This window comes from Solanum pennellii, chromosome 9, assembly GCF_001406875.1.
Source record: "Solanum pennellii chromosome 9, SPENNV200".
Lineage (NCBI taxonomy): Eukaryota > Viridiplantae > Streptophyta > Magnoliopsida > Solanales > Solanaceae > Solanum > Solanum pennellii.
Genome location: NC_028645.1, coordinates 24,347,561 through 24,358,022, shown reverse-complemented (window position 1 = coordinate 24,358,022; position 10,462 = coordinate 24,347,561). Strand labels below are relative to the sequence as shown.

The 10,462-nt window shown below is 35.7% G+C and overlaps 1 pseudogene; it reads right to left on the bottom strand.

Moving 5' to 3' along the window:
• Positions 1-457: 457 nt before the first annotated feature.
• On the bottom strand, positions 458-10,063 carry LOC107029769 (annotated as a pseudogene).
• Between the last annotated feature and the right edge of the window lie 399 nt (positions 10,064-10,462).

Below are 10,462 nucleotides of genomic sequence, written 5' to 3'. Positions count from 1 at the left end.
CCAAGTAAGGTTTTCCCTATAAATAAAGGGTTTTCCTTCATTGTAAAGAAGATTTGTGAAAGATCTATGAATCCTGAATATACTTTAGAGAAATAAGAAGTCTTTTCTCTTCTCCCTACTTTCTTCTTCTTCTAAATTTATATAGTTTCGTAACAATATCAATATTTTATCATTTAATAAGATCTCTTAACCACATTTTCAATATTTATTAAAAGTGTCAAGGAAAAACATGCCATGTTTCAATGAAAAACTGTAGAACTATTATTGGATACATACTAATAGAGTGTATATATACTACAATGATATTAAGGATGCAGAAGCAATAGTTCATTGTATAGAACAAGGAGACAGTCAGATAAATAACTTGGACTATGGGTTCATTCACGATAAATATATTCAGGATAAATATATTGGGTTTAGTCCAATTTGAATAAATTGTTAGAACTTGAAACCAAGGTTGTAATATCTCTTTTTTAGTCCAGTTTGAATAAATTGTTAGAACTTGAAACCAAGGTTGTAATCTCTTTCACATTTATACACAAAATTTAGCGTTTAAGATTCAACTATATTTCCCAGGTGCAGAAAATGTACAACTACTTTTGTTCTTCTGCCACAAGTGGAAGTATTTCAGTTGCACAAAAAACTTGTTGCGATCACTCATCAGCAGAAAGGTACCAATTTACATGCAGCAATAGATTCCAGAATCCAAGTATGCTGAACGGTCTGAGAACCGATTTGCTCGGCTAGAAACTGCTTCCAAAATGAAGGGGACTAAACAGGAACAAGAGGGATCCACTGAAGAAGATCCTTATCCTTCTCCTTCCCTTTTTTCGGAAGAAGGGTGGGATCCGGACAAAATCGATGAAACGGAAGAAATCCGAGTGAATGGAAAGGACAAAATAAAGGATAAATTCAGATCCTCAGCTTCTGCTAATCTTTGCTGCAAAATTCTGATTTTTTCTTCAAAGCAACCCCGTGATAGATCACACTTATATACGACTAGAGAAGATGGCTGAGTTCCCTGTGCAGCATGATTCTGTTTCACCAACTGCTCCTCACTCTGAATGACAGTGCCTCCAGCCTTCTCGACTAGATCTAACAGGTCACTTTTGTAATCTGGCATAAAATCTCCAATCAAATAAAACTCGAAACCATCAAAAAGCTTTGGCCCCTGTAACATAAAGGGATAATTGGTTACTTGATACTAAAGCTTTCATATGTGCCACCTCAGTTGAGAACCAGAAAAAAAAATCTTTAGCCATCAAGCTTATTCACAAGGAATATAATAAACTAGTTTCTCTAGCGCTGCAATAACCAGATACTTGCATTAGTTGAGGCCATCAACCTTCCAGCTTTGGGGCCCCCAGAACGGCCATAATTATCTAGACTTATTTCATGAAGTTCTTCATTTACTGGACCATTTGCTGCAACACAAGCTTTTACCCCTGCAAATAAACAAGTTCCATGGTAGGAGAATGGAATTAAAACAAATTAATCATCCGTCTTTTCATTAGACAACTAATTAACTATTGACCCAGGCCAAGCAAACTATTTCCAAAAAAATGTCCACGCATTCAAAGTGGCTCTGGAGAAGTCACACATGTATCCAGGTATTTCCTTCTCTTCCCTCAACAACAAAACAACTTATTCTTATATCCCCCACACATTCTACTTTATTGCATTTCTTGATTCAAATAGCGATTGAACGTTCACCCTCATTCCATGGAGAACCAAATGAAAAAACCTATCCCACAAACAATTTTATATAACAGGAAACAGTGCTTACAGTCCATAGTTAGGATCCATTTTCCACTCAAAATCGCCATGAGAACTTTCATTGTTCTGGTGCATGCACCCTGTACATCAGTTGTTGCAACAACATGTGTGACATTTGGTTTCCAGAACTTGCACACAGTTCTACCACACATCAGCAAATTTCACCAACATATACTGCAAAATGTCAAAAAACCAATACGATGGATTAATAATGTCTGAAATGCACCATTTTCGGCTAACAATTCCAAACAAAAAGAAGTTACAATTTGTTTTACTTCAAAGGCTTTCTCAAAATAAAAGGGCATTAAAGTAGGCTAAAGTACAAATACCATAGAAGTAAGCAAATAAATGTGAAGATACTAAAATAAGTGGATCTTTCATACATTGCTATTCCCAGGACATGCATCAATGATCAACCAGGACTAAGACATCAACTAACGTTGACAAACGTAGAGTTAAACCATCTATGCATGACCATCAAAAGTTGACTCCTCTAGTATACCAGAGAGCTGAAATAATCAAATAAACAAAGGGTTTTTGACTGGAAACATGCCAATGGCAGTTCTCCATGTGACTTGTAACTGCATACATGATTGTAAGACTGATCAAACACTCTTAAATAGATACAAGGGACATATGATTGAACTAGCAGAGGATATAGTCACTGCAGAAAAGATAAACCAACCTTATCTTCTGAGGATAGAGCAGACCCACAAAGAACCCATTCTTTTGGTCCATCTGATGATCTTGCCCAAAAAGTCAATTGCTCGGTGGTTCTGCATGCACAATGGTCAAAAAGGAAGAGAGTTATGGACTTGCTTATAGATGAGGACAATTACCCTCATATTCTAATGACTATACATATCACAATTGCCCTTTGATTTACATGAAAAAAAAAGATGTGTTATAGTATACAAGCAAGTTTTGTTATGTATTTCATGAATTAATATAAAGCTCTTCAACTATAAACCCCGATATTATGTGGCTTCCTTCATGTAACGGAGCTTGATATCCAATATGTTCCAATAGATATGCTAGCTAACTTCTTGACAAGGATATTACTTCATTCAAAGTCTAGAAGAAAGAGAAAACAAAAACATTTTCCCAATTTTACACTAATGGATAAATCATAATGGACTACTCAATTTAAGTATTTAACTAGACTTTTAAAACCTAAACAGATACACATCTCTTCTAGTGTGCATATGTATGTGAAGATACTCCTATTAGACATACTAATACCTTAACAAGCCTCTTCTCCACATGACAATCAAATGAGATACACTTGCTTATCAAGACCATAGTGAAACCTAATTATACCATCAACTCGAGCAGTTCCTCTTACAGCTTCACTTAACAAATAGCAACATTGTGGATTCACTACATTTATATGACAAGAGATACCAACACCTTGTCATTCAATCAGGGTGGATCCAGGGCGAGGCTAGTATAGTGTTAACCAGTCTCTCCTTTTTTTTATTCCTTCAAAGACCAGATCTAAGTACTGTCGAGCAATCGCTTGAAAAAGCCTTCTATAAGGCGAGCTGCAGTGGGTTCCATGGTTCTCTATCTGAAGAGGTTGAGACAGTTAGTCATCTATTTCATAGAATGCAAGAAAACTACACAACTGTGGAGGATTTTTGTTAGACTTGGGGGCATTAGCTGGGTCATGCTAACAAAATAACTCACTTGTTATATGGTTGGGAGGAAGCAGGAGTACGAGCAGCAGACAGGAGTACGAGCAGCAGAAAGAGAGATGGAGAATTGTCCCAACTTGCATCTGGTGGACAATATGGAAGGAAAGGAGTTCAAGATGTTCTGAAAGCAAAAACTGTGACCTACAGATGATCAAACTAAACTGTTTGACTTTTTTGTTTCTGGTGCAAACAAATATACTTGAGGATACCGACTCAATTATAGACGGATCTTGTCAGGATTTTGAGTTAGTTTTTCTGTCTTTTGATATATATGCACATATGGTTTCAGTGCAACCCTGTACTGACTTGTCAATATACACAAATGTTACCTTCTCAAAAGAAAAGAAAAAAATGGTGGTCCAAGTAGATTTTCAAGGATAATGGCTTCCCAATTGGATAGAGTGTTCCCCTCTAATCAAAAGCCTCTTAGCAGAAAGAGAGTCTTCAGTAACCCTGTCCATACGAAGGGCTTCCTCTACCTTGAGTTCTGTTTGGAATTAGGCCTCCAGAATATCTTGTCTGAGGGAACTGACCTAAGCATAGCTCTCACTCTCAAATACAAATGTCAAGAAAGGAGTTCCCTTGATAAGTGGAAAAATGCTAAAAAGAAAAATTTTGTTTCTCTTTGAAGGCTTTTGTCCTACTTATAGTATCAGTTCTCCCGCCAATACTTGTTTTTTAAATTAACCAAGAGCACATGCACTTTGTTGGCACTAAAAAAAGGTTATTCAATCCACTAGTGCAACTTAAGGTGCGCGGCCTCTTTTGACCAACTCTCAACTTCACATGCACCTACTCTTACTGGAAATCTCGTCTCTCACATGTCCAGTTCTGGTCTCTAACTAACTTACTTAATAGGCCAGGCCAAAAGAGAGACATTCAAAAAACCTGATTTCCTGTATAAAGAGTCTGACTCAAAAGATAAAAGTAGACCGAACTAAAAGAGATCCCACTATTGATGATTGAAAAGTGGTGATGCTCTTTGATTGTGTCCGCTTGCTTGATCATTTATCTTATAGTTGTCCCCTAAGTCCCTTTCCCCTATTGAGTCTCAGTTTTGGATATTGTCGATTACCTATCTTTCATTGTTTGAATGAGACTGTATGATGTCCTTTCATCGCAAATAGAATGCAACAAGAGAGAAAGTTTAATATAAAAAGGAGGCTATGGAGTATGGCCCCTATCCTTTCATTTTACGGTAGTTGCCATGCTCATTATCCCTTAGGGCTAGATCTCAGCTCAGATCATCCTCGAATGCTACCGATCCTTTCACCAAACTCTTCAAAGAGGACGCTGGCTTTCTATCTTTGAAGGGTTTACCAACAAACCAGACGGTTAAGGCTCTCACCTTCTTTTCAAATCAAAGAAAGAAGAGTCTTTTTGTTCGGGCCTTTACCCACTTTCCTTTGTGACGGGAGTTTGTGCAAATGAATCAATAGTCAAAGAATAAGAAAGATGGCATAGAGCATAGAATGAGATTGATGTTTTGAATGCCCTGTTTACTGGGGTTGTAATAGAAGGATTTCTGGCAATTTCTGAAGAGGGAATCAGACTAGTGTGTCACTGTTTTAGAAGAGGAAACATAGCTGGCCCGTTGAACCATGTTTGTCAACGGTGAAAGAAAGCCCTAAAGTGAGGGACCTAGAGATAATATTTCTCAACTGTCGGTCGACATGTCAATCATGCCTTCTTGAAAAAGCCTTTTTCATTCCTTCTCCAAATAAATGAAGAGAAACTCTGGTGACATGGAAGTTGTGCTCGACACTCTCTTTCCTATTCCACTAAGCTAAGTGGTCTTTGTCTTTCTTGTTGGATGACTATTATGAAAAAAGATGACAACTACTCCAGTCTTTGGTCAATTCATGTTGATGCTAGAAAAGTTATTCATGTTGCCCACCCCAAGGACACAATGAAGATTAACCACTATTTCGCTCAAACCATTGCTACCTAAGTTATATAGTTGACTGCGAGAAGGACGGTTCAAGCTATGGTTGCCCCATGGGATGCTCCCTTGAAACCTTTGTCCGGTCAATGCGAGAAAGAGAGGTGATGTAAACATAAGAATGGAAGGTTTGCCAGTAAGCTGTCGGCCAATGATGGTTGCTCTTCTAGCTTTACCTATATGGCAAGGGAAAGATCAATAGAGAGGTGAGAAATTCACCGCACGAACTATCTGATCAAGTTCTCTTTTTTTTTCAATCACAGGCAGTTGTTAAAGTCGTGCTTGATCATCACCTACATACTCCGTTACAGCTTCGTTCATGTGTCAATCAATTGACACTGAAGCAAATAAGGAAGAGTTTTGATCACCGTGTGGGTGGTCTCAATCAGGGTTTCCATTCAGAACAAGTTTCTCCTTTTTACAAGATTTGTTGGACTCGAGTCAAGGGTCAGTCTGAAACAACATCTCTACCTCCACGATGTACTGGTAAGATTTGCGTACACTCTACCATCCCTAAACCCACTTGTGAGATTCCACTGGGTATGTTGTTGTTGAAACAATATTGAAGATGACAAAAAAAAAGGTTACAAAATTATATAAAAAAGTTAGAAAGAAAAATTATCTATGTTTACCAAAGATATTTTAGAACACTGAAATTAAACTCCAAAAATCTTCATACTAATAAAGAGAAAATAGTCATGCATACCCTGTCCCACACCCTATTAGCTAATGACCAACTACACATATACTTCATAGGGTCCTATTACCCCCTGGACTACTTAAAATGTAATAAATAAATCCTTAAGTGTTAAGTTGGCACGAGAATGCATTTCACTCTCTCAAAGAGAATGAGTTGCCTTTTTTCTTTTTCTTTTAGAATTTTTCTCCTTCTCTTTTTCCTTTTCTTTCTCTTTCTCGTTATTTACCTAAACAACTATATCTCCTCCACCATTATCATTGTTGAAGCTTCATACATGAATGTCTGGTATACAAAATTACCAGCAATTGATGCATTTATGAACATAATTCTTCAATAGACTTGTTTAGAACACATCTAATAAATCAAATCCATTTTTAAAAGGCATACCCTTTAATTTTCCTCTTTCTAAGCCATTGACTCAAGAGTAACAACAACAAAGAGAAGAAGCAATGGGGTGGTTGTTTTAGAACTTATTAGAAGGAACTGAAATGGAAACTACTGCTACATGCAGAAGGTACTAGGTAGCCATAACTCACCATCATCCATATTTTTTGAAGAACCCACTAAGAATCAAAACCAATCTCATATTATAAATGTTCATGAATATTTTGGAGAGATAAGAATGACGGGTTTTTAAATTGATGTTACAAGTTGATTTTGCCTCTATTTGGAACTTGACAGGTGATGGCTCAGAGAAGACGGCAACAATTTTGTATGGATAAAGTAGTGCATTAGATTTGATTCTGATTTGTTAGACAAAGAATTTTTTTAGGTAAAACAAATGGTGTTTTATAGTAATTAGGGCTGAAATGATGATTTTGAAGAAGAAAGGAAGATGAAGGAGAAAAAAGAAAAAGATAAGCTGATGAAATACACGTGTCAAGCGTGTGTATTTCACCATAAAACACATGACTGATTATGACATTTTAGGGTGGAATCAATTTCACTTTGAAATGGTTCAAAAGGTACCCATGAATCATAGGTGTGTAGTTGGTATTGGCTAATAGGTTGGGAGGCAATTGACTATTTTCTCTATTAATAATAAAGTTTTTACAACAACCTCCAAGGTAATGTATTGCAAACAAATGCCGAACCTCTTGTTAACTAGAATTAATTCTTCTTTTTATAAATAATAATGTTATTTTGAAGTCAAAGTAGTAGAGTACATTATTTATATCTAGAAAACCAGTATAAAATATTGATGGTACTAGGAAGTTACACCAGTTTCAAAATTAACAAAACTTAAACCAAGGAGTTTAAGGCAGGTGGGTAGATTGAAGTAGTAGCACACAGATTTTAAAATTCATATGATGATGTTTTTATCATTCTCAACAACTACCAATAATTTAAGAGCCGATAGAAAACAAAATAGCAAGTGCCTTAATTACTCTTCTTACAGGGGAGAAGCCTTTGGATGCATTTCCCTCCTGATATGTTCTATAGACTTTGACTTCTCACTTGGAAATTTAACAGATTTATGAACTGGGCACAGCATCACAAAGTTCTCCTGTAATTAAATATGTGAACTTTTAAGGGAAAATAAGAAGATGAAAACTTTACAATGCTCAATTTGATAAATATGTTAACTACTAGTTGTATTTACTTACCATATCCCATTGGCAATCCTGGATTTCAAATGCACAGGGCACATGATAACTCCTCCTGCAAGACGTCATGTAGCAGCCAAGTGCTGCACCCTTCATGCCACAACTACTACACTTGAGTTTTGTAGCTCTTGCCAACTCGGTGTCCAAATTTTTTATAATTTCTCCTTCATAATATACTTGAGGTGTCCTGTAACCAATGAAATTAAGTTCCGAAAAGGTATCCAATCAAACCTAACTTACCTAAGTTTATTGACTAGCAAATAATTGTGGCGTTCACAAATAAAGCAGCACACCAAAGGATCAACGCAAATATGAAGTAATATAAGAATGAGATTATGCTTTAGCAGAGGAGATACAAGTCATGTAGTGAAACAGCCTATACGTGTTGCCTGATTAGCTCTATATGAGTTAAGCCGTATCTGGATTATTCAAATATGACTAAATTCACTAAAAACAGAGTTTCATAAGCACAACAGATTACGATGTTCGATTGTTACAACCGAAGGTTACTAAACACATTGGATTGTGTTCTTGGTGCATCTGCAGGGAGGAAACTCAGCTCATATGTTCTTTGATAGCTCTATTCCCAGTATATCTGGAAGACTCTACTACATTGTATGGGACTTAATAGGCAGATCGGATCATGGGAGGCTGAGGTAGGGTGGCTGTCAGTCAAGGTGAACAATAGAAGATCTATGAATGCTATCATAGGGTTTCTATTTGTAGCCACTGCTATCATCTCTGGTTAGATCGAAAAAGTTGAGATTCAGTCAGAAAGCACATGAAAGCAAAGCTATCATTAGAGTCATAGTTATACAGTTACATATAGTGGGTAAATGGACAAGCTGTTTAGATAGGCTTAGTTGTTTTCCTTGTTTGTAGACTTGGTTCTGTTTTGTTTAGCTGACCAACTAACCATAATTTCCTCTTGGTTATTTTTGAGGATCTAACTCTAGTGTCCAATGAGCTAGTATGTGAATATTGACACTTCTATTAAATAAAAAGAATTCGTTAGACCAACAAAAGAAGGTTCCTTTTTTTCTCCAACAGCAATTGTCCATAACATCTATCCACAGCTAAATAATTCAAGCATAAAGATGAAGAGACATAATGCATTTAAAGTCCACTTGTTCCATCTCATCCTGTTATCCAACACCTACATAAAGAAATAAGTGATTGCACAGGATTGAGCTGTCACTTAACTGCTACTTAAAGCTTCCCTTTATCAGTTGCGCAATAACCAAACATTATATGTTTTTTGAAATGGCAAGTAATTATAAAACAAAAATATGTCTGGAATATCTAGCAAAGTGATTTTTTCTTAATGAAGAATATCAAAAAAGTGATTTAAACCACCTACCATTCAATGCACTTACTGTGCACACATATGACTTTGGAAAGAGAAGTAACATTACCCACAACTTCCCTTCCATTTGCAAAGTACAAAAAAGGTCCAGTTTTCTGCAAATTTTTGAAAAAAAATGAAAAAGTTAGTATCAAGAATGGGCTACATATAGCAGAAAATGTGCAGATAAACAAAGGACTGGACCACAAAATAATTAGATAACTTTCCAAATGATAGCAGTGGAGTGAGTATTAAGAAAAGTAAAAAGCAAGACAGCTGATAGCTTGAAGTTTCTCCTGTACTGATAAACTCACATCTGTGGTCTTAGCAGAATAACAGAAAGCACAAACACTTGCTTTCGGAGGATGTTGATCTATAACTGCTTTTGGCTGAACAACATTAGGAAATTCACATATTTTATACTCCAAATTGCAGTTGGAATCAGCAACAATTTCAGAACTAGGGCATCTTTGGAGAATATGATCATGACTTTCTAAGCTCATTTCTGACAAACCAGAGTTTAGTTTCTTTTGCTGCTTAATATCCATTTCATGAAATATGACTTAAACCCCCAACTATTTGTCAGTATCCTGTACTGACTATATTCTGGAAAGAGAGGATCAAATTAGTGTAAAGCGTCAAAAAAAAAGAAGAAAATCATATAGGAGAGAATACTAACAAAAACTTTTGCATGTTCCATTTTTTCAATCTAACAAACCAATTAAAACTTATTATAACCCAAGAATCACAAAATCATTAGTTAGCAAGCATGAAACTGCTGTTCCCCTTGATTCGTCCTACTAAACTGCTTCTTTGTTTGAAAAATCGATGGTTTCTTACCTTTACTGATTGTCAAAGCAAAAAGTGAGGTTTTCTCTTGCTTCCAGATGATTTGAAGCTATAAAAATCTTGAACTGATAACGCCACAGAATATATGGATGAAAATTTTGGTGCTTATTTGGATTTCCAAGGGATAATCCATTGCCCTATACTAGTGTACGAATTGGGATTGTTACGAAAGAAAAATAAGTATTAGTTACTCCGTTTTAAAAACGATGTCTACTTTAATTTGAAACAGAGTTAAAAGAAAAGACTTTTTAATTTTGTCGTTCTAAATTAAAGTTATGTTAATATACCAAATTATTTTTTAATTCTTAAACATGTCACATGAAAAGTTAAAGTGTTGCCAAAAAAAAATAGTCATTCTTTCTGAAACAGACTAAAAAAAAATAGGGTCATTTTTTTTAAACGAAAGAAATAGTATTTATATTTTTATTTATTTTATACCATATTAGAAGCATGAGTTCCAATGTGGTATCAACCTGATTATTTTTAGGTATTATATCTCAAGATAAGGATATGTTTGTCATTTTGTTTCTTAACTTTGTACTATCA